Source organism: Hyla sarda, unplaced genomic scaffold, assembly GCF_029499605.1.
Source record: "Hyla sarda isolate aHylSar1 unplaced genomic scaffold, aHylSar1.hap1 scaffold_1699, whole genome shotgun sequence".
NCBI classification, from domain to species: Eukaryota; Metazoa; Chordata; class Amphibia; order Anura; family Hylidae; genus Hyla; species Hyla sarda.
In genome coordinates, this window is record NW_026608339.1 from 24,818 (window position 1) to 50,685 (window position 25,868).

Sequence of the window (25,868 nt, forward strand, 5' to 3'; positions counted from 1 at the left end):
TTTCGCCTCTTTTCTGGGCGTATTATTCTTCTTTTTCTTCTTTTTTTTCGTCTAATGCATACCCCATCAGTGCAGCAATGCTTATTCAATACCGCCAGCAGATGGAGACACTGGGGGATAATTTTCTAAGGATTTATACTGATTTTTCCTGTCTGAATTTGTCGCACAGAAAGTTGCAGGCCAAATATGTGTGACATTTCTGCGACTTTAGCTTCTAGAGCATTTTTACAACATTATACATAGGTGCTGAATACATAAAAAGCGACTGTTCAGCGACAGACAAGTCGCATCGGCTGAAAGTAGGCCAGAATGTCAGTCCATGTTGGAGCAGGTTTAGATACAGTCTAAAGCATAGATCTCAAAGTCTGTGCACAGAATTTAGCAAGGGCCTCGCACCTTCTGATGCATCAGGTAGGTGCACAATAGCATAGCCTAACCCTCTGTACTTTGGTCTATATTGATGCGGGACATAGACAGCCAGCTGATGACCAATCCATTAGTGCAATGGATGGCTGGAAGCATTTGTCTTTGCCTTTGCAATACCACAGAAGCAATGCATGGTCAATGTACAGCAATGACACACCTGTGTGAACAGCCAGGAGACCCCCCCCCCCCCCCCCATGTTATGTTACATAGTTACATAGTTAGTACGGTCGAAAAAAGACATATGTCCATCACGTTCAACCAGGGAATTAAGGGGTAGGGGTGTGGCGCGATATTGGGGAAGGGATGAGATTTTATATTTCTTCATAAGCATTAATCTTATTTTGTCAATTAGGAACATTCAGCACCCACCCGCTATCAAGGCAGCTGCCTATCATGTCATGCCCTACCTGCACAGGTGTGCTGGCTACTCAAATGATCCAATTAAGGAGGCCATTTAGTCAGCAGCAGCAGAAGTCCTGTGCCTGGACGCTCCAACAGGGGCCAGACACAAGCAGAAGCAGAAGCAGCAGAAGCAGCAGCAGCACCACCTTTTGTTTTTTGGCTGCAGCAGCAGCAAGGCCCACAGGGCTGGCTAGCTGGCTAGCCAGCAAGCAGGTAGCAATGAAAGTAGGAATCTTTCTTTTTAACCCTGTAAGGGGGTGGTGCACTGTACCCGAAGATACTGCCATATCGGGTCAATGCATAGGGCGACGGAAGCAAGCTTCGAAATCGGCCCCCGTTCTCAAAAATCCATTTAATATATGGTCCCCAGATAGGGGACGTATCAGATATTAAACTGATAAGAACAGATACTACACTTGATCTTAGCCAAAAGGCCGAGAAGCGATAACCGTGAAAGGGGCGGGCCCAACAAGGTCCCCTTCATGGGCACTATCACTGCTTGCTGTCAGGGAGGCTGCCAGACAATTTTCCATGCACACTCTGGGCTGGGGGGCAGTCAACCACCAGTACACACAGCAGAACCTAAACCCATACCATTATTGCTAAGCAGCAAGACAGGGGCCCATTGCACTCCCACGGGGCCTTTTTAAATGCAATCCATAACCCGGATTTGCCAGGAACCCTTCTTACTCCTCCTACTTGCATGTGACACTGGGCTTAGGATCTGCATAGGAAACACACACACAAGCACACACCTACCTTTGTTGCCTGCAGATGCCTCCTTGGCTGTCCCCAAACGGTATCAAACCAACACCCACGGGAAGCTGTAAGCATAGAGGACATGCCTGCACCCCATTGGACTTACCTGTGTGGGTTAAATCCGGGTTATTTGACAACCTATGGCGGTGATGGTTCTGCTCAGGCAGAGCAGTGCTGATGCTCCTCATAAAGCTGTCGCTGCTGTGAAGGTTCTAGGTGACATCACAAATCCCTTTGGTTACATACACAACAAAGCTGGGTTGTTGTTGTTTACACTCTGCAAGGCCTGTGGAAGTGAGTGACATCATAGCACTGTAGTTCTGAGGGTTCAAGATGGATGCAACAATCTCCTGTTGCTTCTATGAAGGCCGTAATAGACGACATCACCAAACAGCTCCATAGTCACATACACAGCAAAGGAGAGATGTTGTTTACACCTAGTGATGTCAGTGGTATTGAGTGACATCACAGCACAGTGCTAAGGCTCCTGGGCCTGGACACAGCAGCGGCTGCAATATCTCAACGGAGAATACGTTTATATCTATGTGTGTGTGTGCGCATATATATATATATATATATATATATATATATATATATATATATATATATATATTCTCCGCCGAAATCACTTTTAAACCCATTTCCACCTTTTTTTCCCTTCTCTTCCTCTTACTTTTTTTTCACGTTTTTTTACGTTTTTCTCCTTTTCGCCTCTTTTCTGGGCGTATTATTCTTCTTTTTCTTCTTTTTTTTCGTCTAATGCATACCCCATCAGTGCAGCAATGCTTATTCAATACCGCCAGCAGATGGAGACACTGGGGGATAATTTTCTAAGGATTTATACTGATTTTTCCTGTCTGAATTTGTCGCACAGAAAGTTGCAGGCCAAATATGTGTGACATTTCTGCGACTTTAGCTTCTAGAGCATTTTTACAACATTATACATAGGTGCTGAATACATAAAAAGCGACTGTTCAGCGACAGACAAGTCGCATCGGCTGAAAGTAGGCCAGAATGTCAGTCCATGTTGGAGCAGGTTTAGATACAGTCTAAAGCATAGATCTCAAAGTCTGTGCACAGAATTTAGCAAGGGCCTCGCACCTTCTGATGCATCAGGTAGGTGCACAATAGCATAGCCTAACCCTCTGTACTTTGGTCTATATTGATGCGGGACATAGACAGCCAGCTGATGACCAATCCATTAGTGCAATGGATGGCTGGAAGCATTTGTCTTTGCCTTTGCAATACCACAGAAGCAATGCATGGTCAATGTACAGCAATGACACACCTGTGTGAACAGCCAGGAGACCCCCCCCCCCCCCCCATGTTATGTTACATAGTTACATAGTTAGTACGGTCGAAAAAAGACATATGTCCATCACGTTCAACCAGGGAATTAAGGGGTAGGGGTGTGGCGCGATATTGGGGAAGGGATGAGATTTTATATTTCTTCATAAGCATTAATCTTATTTTGTCAATTAGGAACATTCAGCACCCACCCGCTATCAAGGCAGCTGCCTATCATGTCATGCCCTACCTGCACAGGTGTGCTGGCTACTCAAATGATCCAATTAAGGAGGCCATTTAGTCAGCAGCAGCAGAAGTCCTGTGCCTGGACGCTCCAACAGGGGCCAGACACAAGCAGAAGCAGAAGCAGCAGAAGCAGCAGCAGCACCACCTTTTGTTTTTTGGCTGCAGCAGCAGCAAGGCCCACAGGGCTGGCTAGCTGGCTAGCCAGCAAGCAGGTAGCAATGAAAGTAGGAATCTTTCTTTTTAACCCTGTAAGGGGGTGGTGCACTGTACCCGAAGATACTGCCATATCGGGTCAATGCATAGGGCGACGGAAGCAAGCTTCGAAATCGGCCCCCGTTCTCAAAAATCCATTTAATATATGGTCCCCAGATAGGGGACGTATCAGATATTAAACTGATAAGAACAGATACTACACTTGATCTTAGCCAAAAGGCCGAGAAGCGATAACCGTGAAAGGGGCGGGCCCAACAAGGTCCCCTTCATGGGCACTATCACTGCTTGCTGTCAGGGAGGCTGCCAGACAATTTTCCATGCACACTCTGGGCTGGGGGGCAGTCAACCACCAGTACACACAGCAGAACCTAAACCCATACCATTATTGCTAAGCAGCAAGACAGGGGCCCATTGCACTCCCACGGGGCCTTTTTAAATGCAATCCATAACCCGGATTTGCCAGGAACCCTTCTTACTCCTCCTACTTGCATGTGACACTGGGCTTAGGATCTGCATAGGAAACACACACACAAGCACACACCTACCTTTGTTGCCTGCAGATGCCTCCTTGGCTGTCCCCAAACGGTATCAAACCAACACCCACGGGAAGCTGTAAGCATAGAGGACATGCCTGCACCCCATTGGACTTACCTGTGTGGGTTAAATCCGGGTTATTTGACAACCTATGGCGGTGATGGTTCTGCTCAGGCAGAGCAGTGCTGATGCTCCTCATAAAGCTGTCGCTGCTGTGAAGGTTCTAGGTGACATCACAAATCCCTTTGGTTACATACACAACAAAGCTGGGTTGTTGTTGTTTACACTCTGCAAGGCCTGTGGAAGTGAGTGACATCATAGCACTGTAGTTCTGAGGGTTCAAGATGGATGCAACAATCTCCTGTTGCTTCTATGAAGGCCGTAATAGACGACATCACCAAACAGCTCCATAGTCACATACACAGCAAAGGAGAGATGTTGTTTACACCTAGTGATGTCAGTGGTATTGAGTGACATCACAGCACAGTGCTAAGGCTCCTGGGCCTGGACACAGCAGCGGCTGCAATATCTCAACGGAGAATACGTTTATATCTATGTGTGTGTGTGCGCATATATATATATATATATATATATATATATATATACATATATATATATATATATATATATATATTTCTCCGCCGAAATCACTTTTAAACCCATTTCCACCTTTTTTTCCCTTCTCTTCCTCTTACTTTTTTTTCACGTTTTTTTACGTTTTTCTCCTTTTCGCCTCTTTTCTGGGCGTATTATTCTTCTTTTTCTTCTTTTTTTTCGTCTAATGCATACCCCATCAGTGCAGCAATGCTTATTCAATACCGCCAGCAGATGGAGACACTGGGGGATAATTTTCTAAGGATTTATACTGATTTTTCCTGTCTGAATTTGTCGCACAGAAAGTTGCAGGCCAAATATGTGTGACATTTCTGCGACTTTAGCTTCTAGAGCATTTTTACAACATTATACATAGGTGCTGAATACATAAAAAGCGACTGTTCAGCGACAGACAAGTCGCATCGGCTGAAAGTAGGCCAGAATGTCAGTCCATGTTGGAGCAGGTTTAGATACAGTCTAAAGCATAGATCTCAAAGTCTGTGCACAGAATTTAGCAAGGGCCTCGCACCTTCTGATGCATCAGGTAGGTGCACAATAGCATAGCCTAACCCTCTGTACTTTGGTCTATATTGATGCGGGACATAGACAGCCAGCTGATGACCAATCCATTAGTGCAATGGATGGCTGGAAGCATTTGTCTTTGCCTTTGCAATACCACAGAAGCAATGCATGGTCAATGTACAGCAATGACACACCTGTGTGAACAGCCAGGAGACCCCCCCCCCCCCCCCATGTTATGTTACATAGTTACATAGTTAGTACGGTCGAAAAAAGACATATGTCCATCACGTTCAACCAGGGAATTAAGGGGTAGGGGTGTGGCGCGATATTGGGGAAGGGATGAGATTTTATATTTCTTCATAAGCATTAATCTTATTTTGTCAATTAGGAACATTCAGCACCCACCCGCTATCAAGGCAGCTGCCTATCATGTCATGCCCTACCTGCACAGGTGTGCTGGCTACTCAAATGATCCAATTAAGGAGGCCATTTAGTCAGCAGCAGCAGAAGTCCTGTGCCTGGACGCTCCAACAGGGGCCAGACACAAGCAGAAGCAGAAGCAGCAGAAGCAGCAGCAGCACCACCTTTTGTTTTTTGGCTGCAGCAGCAGCAAGGCCCACAGGGCTGGCTAGCTGGCTAGCCAGCAAGCAGGTAGCAATGAAAGTAGGAATCTTTCTTTTTAACCCTGTAAGGGGGTGGTGCACTGTACCCGAAGATACTGCCATATCGGGTCAATGCATAGGGCGACGGAAGCAAGCTTCGAAATCGGCCCCCGTTCTCAAAAATCCATTTAATATATGGTCCCCAGATAGGGGACGTATCAGATATTAAACTGATAAGAACAGATACTACACTTGATCTTAGCCAAAAGGCCGAGAAGCGATAACCGTGAAAGGGGCGGGCCCAACAAGGTCCCCTTCATGGGCACTATCACTGCTTGCTGTCAGGGAGGCTGCCAGACAATTTTCCATGCACACTCTGGGCTGGGGGGCAGTCAACCACCAGTACACACAGCAGAACCTAAACCCATACCATTATTGCTAAGCAGCAAGACAGGGGCCCATTGCACTCCCACGGGGCCTTTTTAAATGCAATCCATAACCCGGATTTGCCAGGAACCCTTCTTACTCCTCCTACTTGCATGTGACACTGGGCTTAGGATCTGCATAGGAAACACACACACAAGCACACACCTACCTTTGTTGCCTGCAGATGCCTCCTTGGCTGTCCCCAAACGGTATCAAACCAACACCCACGGGAAGCTGTAAGCATAGAGGACATGCCTGCACCCCATTGGACTTACCTGTGTGGGTTAAATCCGGGTTATTTGACAACCTATGGCGGTGATGGTTCTGCTCAGGCAGAGCAGTGCTGATGCTCCTCATAAAGCTGTCGCTGCTGTGAAGGTTCTAGGTGACATCACAAATCCCTTTGGTTACATACACAACAAAGCTGGGTTGTTGTTGTTTACACTCTGCAAGGCCTGTGGAAGTGAGTGACATCATAGCACTGTAGTTCTGAGGGTTCAAGATGGATGCAACAATCTCCTGTTGCTTCTATGAAGGCCGTAATAGACGACATCACCAAACAGCTCCATAGTCACATACACAGCAAAGGAGAGATGTTGTTTACACCTAGTGATGTCAGTGGTATTGAGTGACATCACAGCACAGTGCTAAGGCTCCTGGGCCTGGACACAGCAGCGGCTGCAATATCTCAACGGAGAATACGTTTATATCTATGTGTGTGTGTGCGCATATATATATATATATATATATATATATATATATATATATATATATATCTCCGCCGAAATCACTTTTAAACCCATTTCCACCTTTTTTTCCCTTCTCTTCCTCTTACTTTTTTTTCATTTTTTTACGTTTTTCTCCTTTTCGCCTCTTTTCTGGGCGTATTATTCTTCTTTTTCTTCTTTTTTTTCGTCTAATGCATACCCCATCAGTGCAGCAATGCTTATTCAATACCGCCAGCAGATGGAGACACTGGGGGATAATTTTCTAAGGATTTATACTGATTTTTCCTGTCTGAATTTGTCGCACAGAAAGTTGCAGGCCAAATATGTGTGACATTTCTGCGACTTTAGCTTCTAGAGCATTTTTACAACATTATACATAGGTGCTGAATACATAAAAAGCGACTGTTCAGCGACAGACAAGTCGCATCGGCTGAAAGTAGGCCAGAATGTCAGTCCATGTTGGAGCAGGTTTAGATACAGTCTAAAGCATAGATCTCAAAGTCTGTGCACAGAATTTAGCAAGGGCCTCGCACCTTCTGATGCATCAGGTAGGTGCACAATAGCATAGCCTAACCCTCTGTACTTTGGTCTATATTGATGCGGGACATAGACAGCCAGCTGATGACCAATCCATTAGTGCAATGGATGGCTGGAAGCATTTGTCTTTGCCTTTGCAATACCACAGAAGCAATGCATGGTCAATGTACAGCAATGACACACCTGTGTGAACAGCCAGGAGACCCCCCCCCCCCCCCCATGTTATGTTACATAGTTACATAGTTAGTACGGTCGAAAAAAGACATATGTCCATCACGTTCAACCAGGGAATTAAGGGGTAGGGGTGTGGCGCGATATTGGGGAAGGGATGAGATTTTATATTTCTTCATAAGCATTAATCTTATTTTGTCAATTAGGAACATTCAGCACCCACCCGCTATCAAGGCAGCTGCCTATCATGTCATGCCCTACCTGCACAGGTGTGCTGGCTACTCAAATGATCCAATTAAGGAGGCCATTTAGTCAGCAGCAGCAGAAGTCCTGTGCCTGGACGCTCCAACAGGGGCCAGACACAAGCAGAAGCAGAAGCAGCAGAAGCAGCAGCAGCACCACCACCTTTTGTTTTTTGGCTGCAGCAGCAGCAAGGCCCACAGGGCTGGCTAGCTGGCTAGCCAGCAAGCAGGTAGCAATGAAAGTAGGAATCTTTCTTTTTAACCCTGTAAGGGGGTGGTGCACTGTACCCGAAGATACTGCCATATCGGGTCAATGCATAGGGCGACGGAAGCAAGCTTCGAAATCGGCCCCCGTTCTCAAAAATCCATTTAATATATGGTCCCCAGATAGGGGACGTGTCAGATATTAAACTGATAAGAACAGATACTACACTTGATCTTAGCCAAAAGGCCGAGAAGCGATAACCGTGAAAGGGGCGGGCCCAACAAGGTCCCCTTCATGGGCACTATCACTGCTTGCTGTCAGGGAGGCTGCCAGACAATTTTCCATGCACACTCTGGGCTGGGGGGCAGTCAACCACCAGTACACACAGCAGAACCTAAACCCATACCATTATTGCTAAGCAGCAAGACAGGGGCCCATTGCACTCCCACGGGGCCTTTTTAAATGCAATCCATAACCCGGATTTGCCAGGAACCCTTCTTACTCCTCCTACTTGCATGTGACACTGGGCTTAGGATCTGCATAGGAAACACACACACAAGCACACACCTACCTTTGTTGCCTGCAGATGCCTCCTTGGCTGTCCCCAAACGGTATCAAACCAACACCCACGGGAAGCTGTAAGCATAGAGGACATGCCTGCACCCCATTGGACTTACCTGTGTGGGTTAAATCCGGGTTATTTGACAACCTATGGCGGTGATGGTTCTGCTCAGGCAGAGCAGTGCTGATGCTCCTCATAAAGCTGTCGCTGCTGTGAAGGTTCTAGGTGACATCACAAATCCCTTTGGTTACATACACAACAAAGCTGGGTTGTTGTTGTTTACACTCTGCAAGGCCTGTGGAAGTGAGTGACATCATAGCACTGTAGTTCTGAGGGTTCAAGATGGATGCAACAATCTCCTGTTGCTTCTATGAAGGCCGTAATAGACGACATCACCAAACAGCTCCATAGTCACATACACAGCAAAGGAGAGATGTTGTTTACACCTAGTGATGTCAGTGGTATTGAGTGACATCACAGCACAGTGCTAAGGCTCCTGGGCCTGGACACAGCAGCGGCTGCAATATCTCAACGGAGAATACGTTTATATCTATGTGTGTGTGTGCGCATATATATATATATATATATATATATATATATATATATATATTTCTCCGCCGAAATCACTTTTAAACCCATTTCCACCTTTTTTTCCCTTCTCTTCCTCTTACTTTTTTTTCACGTTTTTTTACGTTTTTCTCCTTTTCGCCTCTTTTCTGGGCGTATTATTCTTCTTTTTCTTCTTTTTTTTCGTCTAATGCATACCCCATCAGTGCAGCAATGCTTATTCAATACCGCCAGCAGATGGAGACACTGGGGGATAATTTTCTAAGGATTTATACTGATTTTTCCTGTCTGAATTTGTCGCACAGAAAGTTGCAGGCCAAATATGTGTGACATTTCTGCGACTTTAGCTTCTAGAGCATTTTTACAACATTATACATAGGTGCTGAATACATAAAAAGCGACTGTTCAGCGACAGACAAGTCGCATCGGCTGAAAGTAGGCCAGAATGTCAGTCCATGTTGGAGCAGGTTTAGATACAGTCTAAAGCATAGATCTCAAAGTCTGTGCACAGAATTTAGCAAGGGCCTCGCACCTTCTGATGCATCAGGTAGGTGCACAATAGCATAGCCTAACCCTCTGTACTTTGGTCTATATTGATGCGGGACATAGACAGCCAGCTGATGACCAATCCATTAGTGCAATGGATGGCTGGAAGCATTTGTCTTTGCCTTTGCAATACCACAGAAGCAATGCATGGTCAATGTACAGCAATGACACACCTGTGTGAACAGCCAGGAGACCCCCCCCCCCCCCCATGTTATGTTACATAGTTACATAGTTAGTACGGTCGAAAAAAGACATATGTCCATCACGTTCAACCAGGGAATTAAGGGGTAGGGGTGTGGCGCGATATTGGGGAAGGGATGAGATTTTATATTTCTTCATAAGCATTAATCTTATTTTGTCAATTAGGAACATTCAGCACCCACCCGCTATCAAGGCAGCTGCCTATCATGTCATGCCCTACCTGCACAGGTGTGCTGGCTACTCAAATGATCCAATTAAGGAGGCCATTTAGTCAGCAGCAGCAGAAGTCCTGTGCCTGGACGCTCCAACAGGGGCCAGACACAAGCAGAAGCAGAAGCAGCAGAAGCAGCAGCAGCACCACCTTTTGTTTTTTGGCTGCAGCAGCAGCAAGGCCCACAGGGCTGGCTAGCTGGCTAGCCAGCAAGCAGGTAGCAATGAAAGTAGGAATCTTTCTTTTTAACCCTGTAAGGGGGTGGTGCACTGTACCCGAAGATACTGCCATATCGGGTCAATGCATAGGGCGACGGAAGCAAGCTTCGAAATCGGCCCCCGTTCTCAAAAATCCATTTAATATATGGTCCCCAGATAGGGGACGTATCAGATATTAAACTGATAAGAACAGATACTACACTTGATCTTAGCCAAAAGGCCGAGAAGCGATAACCGTGAAAGGGGCGGGCCCAACAAGGTCCCCTTCATGGGCACTATCACTGCTTGCTGTCAGGGAGGCTGCCAGACAATTTTCCATGCACACTCTGGGCTGGGGGGCAGTCAACCACCAGTACACACAGCAGAACCTAAACCCATACCATTATTGCTAAGCAGCAAGACAGGGGCCCATTGCACTCCCACGGGGCCTTTTTAAATGCAATCCATAACCCGGATTTGCCAGGAACCCTTCTTACTCCTCCTACTTGCATGTGACACTGGGCTTAGGATCTGCATAGGAAACACACACACAAGCACACACCTACCTTTGTTGCCTGCAGATGCCTCCTTGGCTGTCCCCAAACGGTATCAAACCAACACCCACGGGAAGCTGTAAGCATAGAGGACATGCCTGCACCCCATTGGACTTACCTGTGTGGGTTAAATCCGGGTTATTTGACAACCTATGGCGGTGATGGTTCTGCTCAGGCAGAGCAGTGCTGATGCTCCTCATAAAGCTGTCGCTGCTGTGAAGGTTCTAGGTGACTTCACAAATCCCTTTGGTTACATACACAACAAAGCTGGGTTGTTGTTGTTTACACTCTGCAAGGCCTGTGGAAGTGAGTGACATCATAGCACTGTAGTTCTGAGGGTTCAAGATGGATGCAACAATCTCCTGTTGCTTCTATGAAGGCCGTAATAGACGACATCACCAAACAGCTCCATAGTCACATACACAGCAAAGGAGAGATGTTGTTTACACCTAGTGATGTCAGTGGTATTGAGTGACATCACAGCACAGTGCTAAGGCTCCTGGGCCTGGACACAGCAGCGGCTGCAATATCTCAACGGAGAATACGTTTATATCTATGTGTGTGTGTGCGCATATATATATATATATATATATATATATATATATATATATATATATATAAATATATATATATATATATTTCTCCGCCGAAATCACTTTTAAACCCATTTCCACCTTTTTTTCCCTTCTCTTCCTCTTACTTTTTTTTCACGTTTTTTTACGTTTTTCTCCTTTTCGCCTCTTTTCTGGGCGTATTATTCTTCTTTTTCTTCTTTTTTTTCGTCTAATGCATACCCCATCAGTGCAGCAATGCTTATTCAATACCGCCAGCAGATGGAGACACTGGGGGATAATTTTCTAAGGATTTATACTGATTTTTCCTGTCTGAATTTGTCGCACAGAAAGTTGCAGGCCAAATATGTGTGACATTTCTGCGACTTTAGCTTCTAGAGCATTTTTACAACATTATACATAGGTGCTGAATACATAAAAAGCGACTGTTCAGCGACAGACAAGTCGCATCGGCTGAAAGTAGGCCAGAATGTCAGTCCATGTTGGAGCAGGTTTAGATACAGTCTAAAGCATAGATCTCAAAGTCTGTGCACAGAATTTAGCAAGGGCCTCGCACCTTCTGATGCATCAGGTAGGTGCACAATAGCATAGCCTAACCCTCTGTACTTTGGTCTATATTGATGCGGGACATAGACAGCCAGCTGATGACCAATCCATTAGTGCAATGGATGGCTGGAAGCATTTGTCTTTGCCTTTGCAATACCACAGAAGCAATGCATGGTCAATGTACAGCAATGACACACCTGTGTGAACAGCCAGGAGACCCCCCCCCCCCATGTTATGTTACATAGTTACATAGTTAGTACGGTCGAAAAAAGACATATGTCCATCACGTTCAACCAGGGAATTAAGGGGTAGGGGTGTGGCGCGATATTGGGGAAGGGATGAGATTTTATATTTCTTCATAAGCATTAATCTTATTTTGTCAATTAGGAACATTCAGCACCCACCCGCTATCAAGGCAGCTGCCTATCATGTCATGCCCTACCTGCACAGGTGTGCTGGCTACTCAAATGATCCAATTAAGGAGGCCATTTAGTCAGCAGCAGCAGAAGTCCTGTGCCTGGACGCTCCAACAGGGGCCAGACACAAGCAGAAGCAGAAGCAGCAGAAGCAGCAGCAGCACCACCTTTTGTTTTTTGGCTGCAGCAGCAGCAAGGCCCACAGGGCTGGCTAGCTGGCTAGCCAGCAAGCAGGTAGCAATGAAAGTAGGAATCTTTCTTTTTAACCCTGTAAGGGGGTGGTGCACTGTACCCGAAGATACTGCCATATCGGGTCAATGCATAGGGCGACGGAAGCAAGCTTCGAAATCGGCCCCCGTTCTCAAAAATCCATTTAATATATGGTCCCCAGATAGGGGACGTATCAGATATTAAACTGATAAGAACAGATACTACACTTGATCTTAGCCAAAAGGCCGAGAAGCGATAACCGTGAAAGGGGCGGGCCCAACAAGGTCCCCTTCATGGGCACTATCACTGCTTGCTGTCAGGGAGGCTGCCAGACAATTTTCCATGCACACTCTGGGCTGGGGGGCAGTCAACCACCAGTACACACAGCAGAACCTAAACCCATACCATTATTGCTAAGCAGCAAGACAGGGGCCCATTGCACTCCCACGGGGCCTTTTTAAATGCAATCCATAACCCGGATTTGCCAGGAACCCTTCTTACTCCTCCTACTTGCATGTGACACTGGGCTTAGGATCTGCATAGGAAACACACACACAAGCACACACCTACCTTTGTTGCCTGCAGATGCCTCCTTGGCTGTCCCCAAACGGTATCAAACCAACACCCACGGGAAGCTGTAAGCATAGAGGACATGCCTGCACCCCATTGGACTTACCTGTGTGGGTTAAATCCGGGTTATTTGACAACCTATGGCGGTGATGGTTCTGCTCAGGCAGAGCAGTGCTGATGCTCCTCATAAAGCTGTCGCTGCTGTGAAGGTTCTAGGTGACATCACAAATCCCTTTGGTTACATACACAACAAAGCTGGGTTGTTGTTGTTTACACTCTGCAAGGCCTGTGGAAGTGAGTGACATCATAGCACTGTAGTTCTGAGGGTTCAAGATGGATGCAACAATCTCCTGTTGCTTCTATGAAGGCCGTAATAGACGACATCACCAAACAGCTCCATAGTCACATACACAGCAAAGGAGAGATGTTGTTTACACCTAGTGATGTCAGTGGTATTGAGTGACATCACAGCACAGTGCTAAGGCTCCTGGGCCTGGACACAGCAGCGGCTGCAATATCTCAACGGAGAATACGTTTATATCTACGTGTGTGTGTGCGCATATATATATATATATATATATATATATATATATATTTCTCCGCCGAAATCACTTTTAAACCCATTTCCACCTTTTTTTCCCTTCTCTTCCTCTTACTTTTTTTTCAAGTTTTTTTACGTTTTTCTCCTTTTCGCCTCTTTTCTGGGCGTATTATTCTTCTTTTTCTTCTTTTTTTTCGTCTAATGCATACCCCATCAGTGCAGCAATGCTTATTCAATACCGCCAGCAGATGGAGACACTGGGGGATAATTTTCTAAGGATTTATACTGATTTTTCCTGTCTGAATTTGTCGCACAGAAAGTTGCAGGCCAAATATGTGTGACATTTCTGCGACTTTAGCTTCTAGAGCATTTTTACAACATTATACATAGGTGCTGAATACATAAAAAGCGACTGTTCAGCGACAGACAAGTCGCATCGGCTGAAAGTAGGCCAGAATGTCAGTCCATGTTGGAGCAGGTTTAGATACAGTCTAAAGCATAGATCTCAAAGTCTGTGCACAGAATTTAGCAAGGGCCTCGCACCTTCTGATGCATCAGGTAGGTGCACAATAGCATAGCCTAACCCTCTGTACTTTGGTCTATATTGATGCGGGACATAGACAGCCAGCTGATGACCAATCCATTAGTGCAATGGATGGCTGGAAGCACTTGTCTTTGCCTTTGCAATACCACAGAAGCAATGCATGGTCAATGTACAGCAATGACACACCTGTGTGAACAGCCAGGAGACCCCCCCCCCCCCCCCATGTTATGTTACATAGTTACATAGTTAGTACGGTCGAAAAAAGACATATGTCCATCACGTTCAACCAGGGAATTAAGGGGTAGGGGTGTGGCGCGATATTGGGGAAGGGATGAGATTTTATATTTCTTCATAAGCATTAATCTTATTTTGTCAATTAGGAACATTCAGCACCCACCCGCTATCAAGGCAGCTGCCTATCATGTCATGCCCTACCTGCACAGGTGTGCTGGCTACTCAAATGATCCAATTAAGGAGGCCATTTAGTCAGCAGCAGCAGAAGTCCTGTGCCTGGACGCTCCAACAGGGGCCAGACACAAGCAGAAGCAGAAGCAGCAGAAGCAGCAGCAGCACCACCTTTTGTTTTTTGGCTGCAGCAGCAGCAAGGCCCACAGGGCTGGCTAGCTGGCTAGCCAGCAAGCAGGTAGCAATGAAAGTAGGAATCTTTCTTTTTAACCCTGTAAGGGGGTGGTGCACTGTACCCGAAGATACTGCCATATCGGGTCAATGCATAGGGCGACGGAAGCAAGCTTCGAAATCGGCCCCCGTTCTCAAAAATCCATTTAATATATGGTCCCCAGATAGGGGACGTATCAGATATTAAACTGATAAGAACAGATACTACACTTGATCTTAGCCAAAAGGCCGAGAAGCGATAACCGTGAAAGGGGCGGGCCCAACAAGGTCCCCTTCATGGGCACTATCACTGCTTGCTGTCAGGGAGGCTGCCAGACAATTTTCCATGCACACTCTGGGCTGGGGGGCAGTCAACCACCAGTACACACAGCAGAACCTAAACCCATACCATTATTGCTAAGCAGCAAGACAGGGGCCCATTGCACTCCCACGGGGCCTTTTTAAATGCAATCCATAACCCGGATTTGCCAGGAACCCTTCTTACTCCTCCTACTTGCATGTGACACTGGGCTTAGGATCTGCATAGGAAACACACACACAAGCACACACCTACCTTTGTTGCCTGCAGATGCCTCCTTGGCTGTCCCCAAACGGTATCAAACCAACACCCACGGGAAGCTGTAAGCATAGAGGACATGCCTGCACCCCATTGGACTTACCTGTGTGGGTTAAATCCGGGTTATTTGACAACCTATGGCGGTGATGGTTCTGCTCAGGCAGAGCAGTGCTGATGCTCCTCATAAAGCTGTCGCTGCTGTGAAGGTTCTAGGTGACATCACAAATCCCTTTGGTTACATACACAACAAAGCTGGGTTGTTGTTGTTTACACTCTGCAAGGCCTGTGGAAGTGAGTGACATCATAGCACTGTAGTTCTGAGGGTTCAAGATGGATGCAACAATCTCCTGTTGCTTCTATGAAGGCCGTAATAGACGACATCACCAAACAGCTCCATAGTCACATACACAGCAAAGGAGAGATGTTGTTTACACCTAGTGATGTCAGTGGTATTGAGTGACATCACAGCACAGTGCTAAGGCTCCTGGGCCTGGACACAGCAGCGGCTGCAATATCTCAACGGAGAATACGTTTATATCTATGTGTGTGTGTGCGCATATATATATATATATATATATATATATATATATATATATATATTTCTCCGCCGAAATCACTTTTAAACCCATTTCCACCTTTTTTTCCCTTCTCTTCCTCTTACTTTTTTTTCACGTTTTTTTACGTTTTTCTCCTTTTCGCCTCTTTTCTGGGCGTATTATTCTTCTTTTTCTTCTTTTTTTTCGTCTAATGCATACCCCATCAGTGCAGCAATGCTTATTCAATACCGCCAGCAGATGGAGACACTGGGGGATAATTTTCTAAGGATTTATACTGATTTTTCCTGTCTGAATTTGTCGCACAGAAAGTTGCAGGCCAAATATGTGTGACATTTCTGCGACTTTAGCTTCTAGAGCATTTTTACAACATTATACATAGGTGCTGAATACATAAAAAGCGACTGTTCAGCGACAGACAAGTCGCATCGGCTGAAAGTAGGCCAGAATGTCAGTCCATGTTGGAGCAGGTTTAGATACAGTCTAAAGCATAGATCTCAAAGTCTGTGCACAGAATTTAGCAAGGGCCTCGCACCTTCTGATGCATCAGGTAGGTGCACAATAGCATAGCCTAACCCTCTGTACTTTGGTCTATATTGATGCGGGACATAGACAGCCAGCTGATGACCAATCCATTAGTGCAATGGATGGCTGGAAGCATTTGTCTTTGCCTTTGCAATACCACAGAAGCAATGCATGGTCAATGTACAGCAATGACACACCTGTGTGAACAGCCAGGAGACCCCCCCCCCCCCCCCCCCCCATGTTATGTTACATAGTTACATAGTTAGTACGGTCGAAAAAAGACATATGTCCATCACGTTCAACCAGGGAATTAAGGGGTAGGGGTGTGGCGCGATATTGGGGAAGGGATGAGATTTTATATTTCTTCATAAGCATTAATCTTATTTTGTCAATTAGGAACATTCAGCACCCACCCGCTATCAAGGCAGCTGCCTATCATGTCATGCCCTACCTGCACAGGTGTGCTGGCTACTCAAATGATCCAATTAAGGAGGCCATTTAGTCAGCAGCAGCAGAAGTCCTGTGCCTGGACGCTCCAACAGGGGCCAGACACAAGCAGAAGCAGAAGCAGCAGAAGCAGCAGCAGCACCACCTTTTGTTTTTTGGCTGCAGCAGCAGCAAGGCCCACAGGGCTGGCTAGCTGGCTAGCCAGCAAGCAGGTAGCAATGAAAGTAGGAATCTTTCTTTTTAACCCTGTAAGGGGGTGGTGCACTGTACCCGAAGATACTGCCATATCGGGTCAATGCATAGGGCGACGGAAGCAAGCTTCGAAATCGGCCCCCGTTCTCAAAAATCCATTTAATATATGGTCCCCAGATAGGGGACGTATCAGATATTAAACTGATAAGAACAGATACTACACTTGATCTTAGCCAAAAGGCCGAGAAGCGATAACCGTGAAAGGGGCGGGCCCAACAAGGTCCCCTTCATGGGCACTATCACTGCTTGCTGTCAGGGAGGCTGCCAGACAATTTTCCATGCACACTCTGGGCTGGGGGGCAGTCAACCACCAGTACACACAGCAGAACCTAAACCCATACCATTATTGCTAAGCAGCAAGACAGGGGCCCATTGCACTCCCACGGGGCCTTTTTAAATGCAATCCATAACCCGGATTTGCCAGGAACCCTTCTTACTCCTCCTACTTGCATGTGACACTGGGCTTAGGATCTGCATAGGAAACACACACACAAGCACACACCTACCTTTGTTGCCTGCAGATGCCTCCTTGGCTGTCCCCAAACGGTATCAAACCAACACCCACGGGAAGCTGTAAGCATAGAGGACATGCCTGCACCCCATTGGACTTACCTGTGTGGGTTAAATCCGGGTTATTTGACAACCTATGGCGGTGATGGTTCTGCTCAGGCAGAGCAGTGCTGATGCTCCTCATAAAGCTGTCGCTGCTGTGAAGGTTCTAGGTGACATCACAAATCCCTTTGGTTACATACACAACAAAGCTGGGTTGTTGTTGTTTACACTCTGCAAGGCCTGTGGAAGTGAGTGACATCATAGCACTGTAGTTCTGAGGGTTCAAGATGGATGCAACAATCTCCTGTTGCTTCTATGAAGGCCGTAATAGACGACATCACCAAACAGCTCCATAGTCACATACACAGCAAAGGAGAGATGTTGTTTACACCTAGTGATGTCAGTGGTATTGAGTGACATCACAGCACAGTGCTAAGGCTCCTGGGCCTGGACACAGCAGCGGCTGCAATATCTCAACGGAGAATACGTTTATATCTATGTGTGTGTGTGCGCATATATATATATATATATATATATATATATATATATATATATATATATTTCTCCGCCGAAATCACTTTTAAACCCATTTCCACCTTTTTTTCCCTTCTCTTCCTCTTACTTTTTTTTCACGTTTTTTTACGTTTTTCTCCTTTTCGCCTCTTTTCTGGGCGTATTATTCTTCTTTTTCTTCTTTTTTTTCGTCTAATGCATACCCCATCAGTGCAGCAATGCTTATTCAATACCGCCAGCAGATGGAGACACTGGGGGATAATTTTCTAAGGATTTATACTGATTTTTCCTGTCTGAATTTGTCGCACAGAAAGTTGCAGGCCAAATATGTGTGACATTTCTGCGACTTTAGCTTCTAGAGCATTTTTACAACATTATACATAGGTGCTGAATACATAAAAAGCGACTGTTCAGCGACAGACAAGTCGCATCGGCTGAAAGTAGGCCAGAATGTCAGTCCATGTTGGAGCAGGTTTAGATACAGTCTAAAGCATAGATCTCAAAGTCTGTGCACAGAATTTAGCAAGGGCCTCGCACCTTCTGATGCATCAGGTAGGTGCACAATAGCATAGCCTAACCCTCTGTACTTTGGTCTATATTGATGCGGGACATAGACAGCCAGCTGATGACCAATCCATTAGTGCAATGGATGGCTGGAAGCATTTGTCTTTGCCTTTGCAATACCACAGAAGCAATGCATGGTCAATGTACAGCAATGACACACCTGTGTGAACAGCCAGGAGACCCCCCCCCCCCCCCCCCCCCATGTTATGTTACATAGTTACATAGTTAGTACGGTCGAAAAAAGACATATGTCCATCACGTTCAACCAGGGAATTAAGGGGTAGGGGTGTGGCGCGATATTGGGGAAGGGATGAGATTTTAAATTTCTTCATAAGCATTAATCTTATTTTGTCAATTAGGAACATTCAGCACCCACCCGCTATCAAGGCAGCTGCCTATCATGTCATGCCCTACCTGCACAGGTGTGCTGGCTACTCAAATGATCCAATTAAGGAGGCCATTTAGTCAGCAGCAGCAGAAGTCCTGTGCCTGGACGCTCCAACAGGGGCCAGACACAAGCAGAAGCAGAAGCAGCAGAAGCAGCAGCAGCACCACCTTTTGTTTTTTGGCTGCAGCAGCAGCAAGGCCCACAGGGCTGGCTAGCTGGCTAGCCAGCAAGCAGGTAGCAATGAAAGTAGGAATCTTTCTTTTTAACCCTGTAAGGGGGTGGTGCACTGTACCCGAAGATACTGCCATATCGGGTCAATGCATAGGGCGACGGAAGCAAGCTTCGAAATTGGCCCCCGTTCTCAAAAATCCATTTAATATATGGTCCCCAGATAGGGGACGTATCAGATATTAAACTGATAAGAACAGATTTTTTTTTTTTTTTTTTTATCTAAAGCCGAGGAACGTGCTTTCGATTCACCCAAAGTGCAAGAAAAAGTGCAAACGTGTTACACTAAAAAAACGTGCACAAAGGATGCGGTCTATCGCAAGCCCTTCTCCGATAGGAGAGAGGCCCCCCAACAAACCTTACCCTTCGCCTCCGGACCAAAAGGTACCTGCGAGGTTCCAGGTTCGATGTCCCTTTTCGCCGAAGCTACTAGGAGACCACAAATGCTCCCGGCATCCCCCTTGGCGTTAGCCAAGGTATCTGCCCGCAGAGCCGATTACGGTAGGTACCCTGCGAAGCAGGAGTACCCGGGGTGTTTGCAGGGAGGTGCGGAACCTAATGGCCACACACACCTCCCCTAGACCGCCAGGAGGGACACCCAGAAGGGCTACCGCATCCTGACAAATCCTGTGAACACACAACACGCAAAAAGTGACACAGTGAGACAAAAAATAAATAAATAAGTGAATGTGTGCAGATATACTGCCCGGACATCCGGCCGGATCTATAAAAATTTCTCTGATCCTAGCCAGAAGGCCGGGAATCAAGAGGTGAGTGCCACAAGGTGAAGAGATTATGGTGCCCGTGCTTCAACTCAGTGAGCCTATTCTCCCAGTGAGTTTCGGCACCTCGGGGTCACCACTCCCCGAGGCACAAAAGTACCTCGGCTCTAGACCCTCTCAGCCTCATGGCGAGACCCGGAGGGAACAGGTCACATCGGGGCAGCCGTCGAGCTGATTCCTCAGAACCAGCCCCGGAAAGCCCTGGTACACCTGCATCCTCCATGCAGCACCCATCCCCACCAGCATGAAAACTGATAAGAACAGATACTACACTTGATCTTAGCCAAAAGGCCGAGAAGCGATAACCGTGAAAGGGGCGGGCCCAACAAGGTCCCCTTCATGGGCACTATCACTGCTTGCTGTCAGGGAGGCTGCCAGACAATTTTCCATGCACACTCTGGGCTGGGGGGCAGTCAACCACCAGTACACACAGCAGAACCTAAACCCATACCATTATTGCTAAGCAGCAAGACAGGGGCCCATTGCACTCCCACGGGGCCTTTTTAAATGCAATCCATAACCCGGATTTGCCAGGAACCCTTCTTACTCCTCCTACTTGCATGTGACACTGGGCTTAGGATCTGCATAGGAAACACACACACAAGCACACACCTACCTTTGTTGCCTGCAGATGCCTCCTTGGCTGTCCCCAAACGGTATCAAACCAACACCCACGGGAAGCTGTAAGCATAGAGGACATGCCTGCACCCCATTGGACTTACCTGTGTGGGTTAAATCCGGGTTATTTGACAACCTATGGCGGTGATGGTTCTGCTCAGGCAGAGCAGTGCTGATGCTCCTCATAAAGCTGTCGCTGCTGTGAAGGTTCTAGGTGACATCACAAATCCCTATGGTTACATACACAACAAAGCTGGGTTGTTGTTGTTTACACTCTGCAAGGCCTGTGGAAGTGAGTGACATCATAGCACTGTAGTTCTGAGGGTTCAAGATGGATGCAACAATCTCCTGTTGCTTCTATGAAGGCCGTAATAGACGACATCACCAAACAGCTCCATAGTCACATACACAGCAAAGGAGAGATGTTGTTTACACCTAGTGATGTCAGTGGTATTGAGTGACATCACAGCACAGTGCTAAGGCTCCTGGGCCTGGACACAGCAGCGGCTGCAATATCTCAACGGAGAATACGTTTATATCTATGTGTGTGTGTGCGCATATATATATATATATATATATATATATATATATATATATATATATATATATATATCTCCGCCGAAATCACTTTTAAACCCATTTCCACCTTTTTTTCCCTTCTCTTCCTCTTACTTTTTTTTCACGTTTTTTTACGTTTTTCTCCTTTTCGCCTCTTTTCTGGGCGTATTATTCTTCTTTTTCTTCTTTTTTTTCGTCTAATGCATACCCCATCAGTGCAGCAATGCTTATTCAATACCGCCAGCAGATGGAGACACTGGGGGATAATTTTCTAAGGATTTATACTGATTTTTCCTGTCTGAATTTGTCGCACAGAAAGTTGCAGGCCAAATATGTGTGACATTTCTGCGACTTTAGCTTCTAGAGCATTTTTACAACATTATACATAGGTGCTGAATACATAAAAAGCGACTGTTCAGCGACAGACAAGTCGCATCGGCTGAAAGTAGGCCAGAATGTCAGTCCATGTTGGAGCAGGTTTAGATACAGTCTAAAGCATAGATCTCAAAGTCTGTGCACAGAATTTAGCAAGGGCCTCGCACCTTCTGATGCATCAGGTAGGTGCACAATAGCATAGCCTAACCCTCTGTACTTTGGTCTATATTGATGCAGAACATAGACAGCCAGCTGATGACCAATCCATTAGTGCAATGGATGGCTGGAAGCATTTGTCTTTGCCTTTGCAATACCACAGAAGCAATGCATGGTCAATGTACAGCAATGACACACCTGTGTGAACAGCCAGGAGACCCCCCCCCCCCCATGTTATGTTACATAGTTACATAGTTAGTACGGTCGAAAAAAGACATATGTCCATCAAGTTCAACCAGGGAATTAAGGGGTAGGGGTGTGGCGCGATATTGGGGAAGGGATGAGATTTTATATTTCTTCATAAGCATTAATCTTATTTTGTCAATTAGGAACATTCAGCACCCACCCGCTATCAAGGCAGCTGCCTATCATGTCATGCCCTACCTGCACAGGTGTGCTGGCTACTCAAATGATCCAATTAAGGAGGCCATTTAGTCAGCAGCAGCAGAAGTCCTGTGCCTGGACGCTCCAACAGGGGCCAGACACAAGCAGAAGCAGAAGCAGCAGAAGCAGCAGCAGCACCACCTTTTGTTTTTTGGCTGCAGCAGCAGCAAGGCCCACAGGGCTGGCTAGCTGGCTAGCCAGCAAGCAGGTAGCAATGAAAGTAGGAATCTTTCTTTTTAACCCTGTAAGGGGGTGGTGCACTGTACCCGAAGATACTGCCATATCGGGTCAATGCATAGGGCGACGGAAGCAAGCTTCGAAATCGGCCCCCGTTCTCAAAAATCCATTTAATATATGGTCCCCAGATAGGGGACGTATCAGATATTAAACTGATAAGAACAGATACTACACTTGATCTTAGCCAAAAGGCCGAGAAGCGATAACCGTGAAAGGGGCGGGCCCAACAAGGTCCCCTTCATGGGCACTATCACTGCTTGCTGTCAGGGAGGCTGCCAGACAATTTTCCATGCACACTCTGGGCTGGGGGGCAGTCAACCACCAGTACACACAGCAGAACCTAAACCCATACCATTATTGCTAAGCAGCAAGACAGGGGCCCATTGCACTCCCACGGGGCCTTTTTAAATGCAATCCATAACCCGGATTTGCCAGGAACCCTTCTTACTCCTCCTACTTGCATGTGACACTGGGCTTAGGATCTGCATAGGAAACACACACACAAGCACACACCTACCTTTGTTGCCTGCAGATGCCTCCTTGGCTGTCCCCAAACGGTATCAAACCAACACCCACGGGAAGCTGTAAGCATAGAGGACATGCCTGCACCCCATTGGACTTACCTGTGTGGGTTAAATCCGGGTTATTTGACAACCTATGGCGGTGATGGTTCTGCTCAGGCAGAGCAGTGCTGATGCTCCTCATAAAGCTGTCGCTGCTGTGAAGGTTCTAGGTGACATCACAAATCCCTATGGTTACATACACAACAAAGCTGGGTTGTTGTTGTTTACACTCTGCAAGGCCTGTGGAAGTGAGTGACATCATAGCACTGTAGTTCTGAGGGTTCAAGATGGATGCAACAATCTCCTGTTGCTTCTATGAAGGCCGTAATAGACGACATCACCAAACAGCTCCATAGTCACATACACAGCAAAGGAGAGATGTTGTTTACACCTAGTGATGTCAGTGGTATTGAGTGACATCACAGCACAGTGCTAAGGCTCCTGGGCCTGGACACAGCAGCGGCTGCAATATCTCAACGGAGAATACGTTTATATCTATGTGTGTGTGTGCGCATATATATATATATATATATATATATATATATATATATATATATATATATATTTCTCCGCCGAAATCACTTTTAAACCCATTTCCACCTTTTTTTCCCTTCTCTTCCTCTTACTTTTTTTTCACGTTTTTTTACGTTTTTCTCCTTTTCGCCTCTTTTCTGGGCGTATTATTCTTCTTTTTCTTCTTTTTTTTCGTCTAATGCATACCCCATCAGTGCAGCAATGCTTATTCAATACCGCCAGCAGATGGAGACACTGGGGGATAATTTTCTAAGGATTTATACTGATTTTTCCTGTCTGAATTTGTCGCACAGAAAGTTGCAGGCCAAATATGTGTGACATTTCTGCGACTTTAGCTTCTAGAGCATTTTTACAACATTATACATAGGTGCTGAATACATAAAAAGCGACTGTTCACAGACAAGTCGCATCGGCTGAAAGTAGGCCAGAATGTCAGTCCATGTTGGAGCAGGTTTAGATACAGTCTAAAGCATAGATCTCAAAGTCTGTGCACAGAATTTAGCAAGGGCCTCGCACCTTCTGATGCATCAGGTAGGTGCACAATAGCATAGCCTAACCCTCTGTACTTTGGTCTATATTGATGCGGGACATAGACAGCCAGCTGATGACCAATCCATTAGTGCAATGGATGGCTGGAAGCATTTGTCTTTGCCTTTGCAATACCACAGAAGCAATGCATGGTCAATGTACAGCAATGACACACCTGTGTGAACAGCCAGGAGACCCCCCCCCCCCATGTTATGTTACATAGTTACATAGTTAGTACGGTCGAAAAAAGACATATGTCCATCAAGTTCAACCAGGGAATTAAGGGGTAGGGGTGTGGCGCGATATTGGGGAAGGGATGAGATTTTATATTTCTTCATAAGCATTAATCTTATTTTGTCAATTAGGAACATTCAGCACCCACCCGCTATCAAGGCAGCTGCCTATCATGTCATGCCCTACCTGCACAGGTGTGCTGGCTACTCAAATGATCCAATTAAGGAGGCCATTTAGTCAGCAGCAGCAGAAGTCCTGTGCCTGGACGCTCCAACAGGGGCCAGACACAAGCAGAAGCAGAAGCAGCAGAAGCAGCAGCAGCACCACCTTTTGTTTTTTGGCTGCAGCAGCAGCAAGGCCCACAGGGCTGGCTAGCTGGCTAGCCAGCAAGCAGGTAGCAATGAAAGTAGGAATCTTTCTTTTTAACCCTGTAAGGGGGTGGTGCACTGTACCCGAAGATACTGCCATATCGGGTCAATGCATAGGGCGACGGAAGCAAGCTTCGAAATCGGCCCCCGTTCTCAAAAATCCATTTAATATATGGTCCCCAGATAGGGGACGTATCAGATATTAAACTGATAAGAACAGATACTACACTTGATCTTAGCCAAAAGGCCGAGAAGCGATAACCGTGAAAGGGGCGGGCCCAACAAGGTCCCCTTCATGGGCACTATCACTGCTTGCTGTCAGGGAGGCTGCCAGACAATTTTCCATGCACACTCTGGGCTGGGGGGCAGTCAACCACCAGTACACACAGCAGAACCTAAACCCATACCATTATTGCTAAGCAGCAAGACAGGGGCCCATTGCACTCCCACGGGGCCTTTTTAAATGCAATCCATAACCCGGATTTGCCAGGAACCCTTCTTACTCCTCCTACTTGCATGTGACACTGGGCTTAGGATCTGCATAGGAAACACACACACAAGCACACACCTACCTTTGTTGCCTGCAGATGCCTCCTTGGCTGTCCCCAAACGGTATCAAACCAACACCCACGGGAAGCTGTAAGCATAGAGGACATGCCTGCACCCCATTGGACTTACCTGTGTGGGTTAAATCCGGGTTATTTGACAACCTATGGCGGTGATGGTTCTGCTCAGGCAGAGCAGTGCTGATGCTCCTCATAAAGCTGTCGCTGCTGTGAAGGTTCTAGGTGACATCACAAATCCCTATGGTTACATACACAACAAAGCTGGGTTGTTGTTGTTTACACTCTGCAAGGCCTGTGGAAGTGAGTGACATCATAGCACTGTAGTTCTGAGGGTTCAAGATGGATGCAACAATCTCCTGTTGCTTCTATGAAGGCCGTAATAGACGACATCACCAAACAGCTCCATAGTCACATACACAGCAAAGGAGAGATGTTGTTTACACCTAGTGATGTCAGTGGTATTGAGTGACATCACAGCACAGTGCTAAGGCTCCTGGGCCTGGACACAGCAGCGGCTGCAATATCTCAACGGAGAATACGTTTATATCTATGTGTGTGT

General features: G+C 46.4%; 11 non-coding genes and 1 pseudogene across 11 annotated transcripts; all 12 read right to left on the reverse strand.

Annotated features, from left to right (window-relative positions):
• Positions 1–1,083: 1,083 nt before the first annotated feature.
• On the reverse strand, positions 1,084–1,274 carry LOC130311980 (U2 spliceosomal RNA). The gene has a single exon (XR_008860229.1). It is a non-coding gene; the product is annotated as a U2 spliceosomal RNA (small nuclear RNA).
• A 2,100-nt stretch (positions 1,275–3,374) lies between these two features.
• LOC130311982 (U2 spliceosomal RNA) lies at positions 3,375–3,565 on the reverse strand. Its single transcript, XR_008860230.1, has one exon. It is a non-coding gene; the product is annotated as a U2 spliceosomal RNA (small nuclear RNA).
• A 2,111-nt stretch (positions 3,566–5,676) lies between these two features.
• On the reverse strand, positions 5,677–5,867 carry LOC130311983 (U2 spliceosomal RNA). The gene has a single exon (XR_008860231.1). It is a non-coding gene; the product is annotated as a U2 spliceosomal RNA (small nuclear RNA).
• Positions 5,868–7,961: 2,094 nt separating this feature from the next.
• On the reverse strand, positions 7,962–8,152 carry LOC130311998 (U2 spliceosomal RNA). Its single transcript, XR_008860247.1, has one exon. It is a non-coding gene; the product is annotated as a U2 spliceosomal RNA (small nuclear RNA).
• A 2,088-nt stretch (positions 8,153–10,240) lies between these two features.
• LOC130311984 (U2 spliceosomal RNA) lies at positions 10,241–10,431 on the reverse strand. Its single transcript, XR_008860232.1, has one exon. It is a non-coding gene; the product is annotated as a U2 spliceosomal RNA (small nuclear RNA).
• A 2,111-nt stretch (positions 10,432–12,542) lies between these two features.
• On the reverse strand, positions 12,543–12,733 carry LOC130311985 (U2 spliceosomal RNA). The gene has a single exon (XR_008860233.1). It is a non-coding gene; the product is annotated as a U2 spliceosomal RNA (small nuclear RNA).
• Positions 12,734–14,816: 2,083 nt separating this feature from the next.
• Positions 14,817–15,007, reverse strand: LOC130311986 (U2 spliceosomal RNA). Its single transcript, XR_008860235.1, has one exon. It is a non-coding gene; the product is annotated as a U2 spliceosomal RNA (small nuclear RNA).
• Positions 15,008–17,103: 2,096 nt separating this feature from the next.
• Positions 17,104–17,294, reverse strand: LOC130311987 (U2 spliceosomal RNA). Its single transcript, XR_008860236.1, has one exon. It is a non-coding gene; the product is annotated as a U2 spliceosomal RNA (small nuclear RNA).
• A 2,100-nt stretch (positions 17,295–19,394) lies between these two features.
• Positions 19,395–19,579, reverse strand: LOC130312003 (U2 spliceosomal RNA). Its single transcript, XR_008860252.1, has one exon. It is a non-coding gene; the product is annotated as a U2 spliceosomal RNA (small nuclear RNA).
• Positions 19,580–20,271: 692 nt separating this feature from the next.
• On the reverse strand, positions 20,272–20,431 carry LOC130312005 (U2 spliceosomal RNA; annotated as a pseudogene).
• A 2,098-nt stretch (positions 20,432–22,529) lies between these two features.
• On the reverse strand, positions 22,530–22,720 carry LOC130311988 (U2 spliceosomal RNA). The gene has a single exon (XR_008860237.1). It is a non-coding gene; the product is annotated as a U2 spliceosomal RNA (small nuclear RNA).
• Positions 22,721–24,811: 2,091 nt separating this feature from the next.
• On the reverse strand, positions 24,812–25,002 carry LOC130311990 (U2 spliceosomal RNA). The gene has a single exon (XR_008860239.1). It is a non-coding gene; the product is annotated as a U2 spliceosomal RNA (small nuclear RNA).
• Between the last annotated feature and the right edge of the window lie 866 nt (positions 25,003–25,868).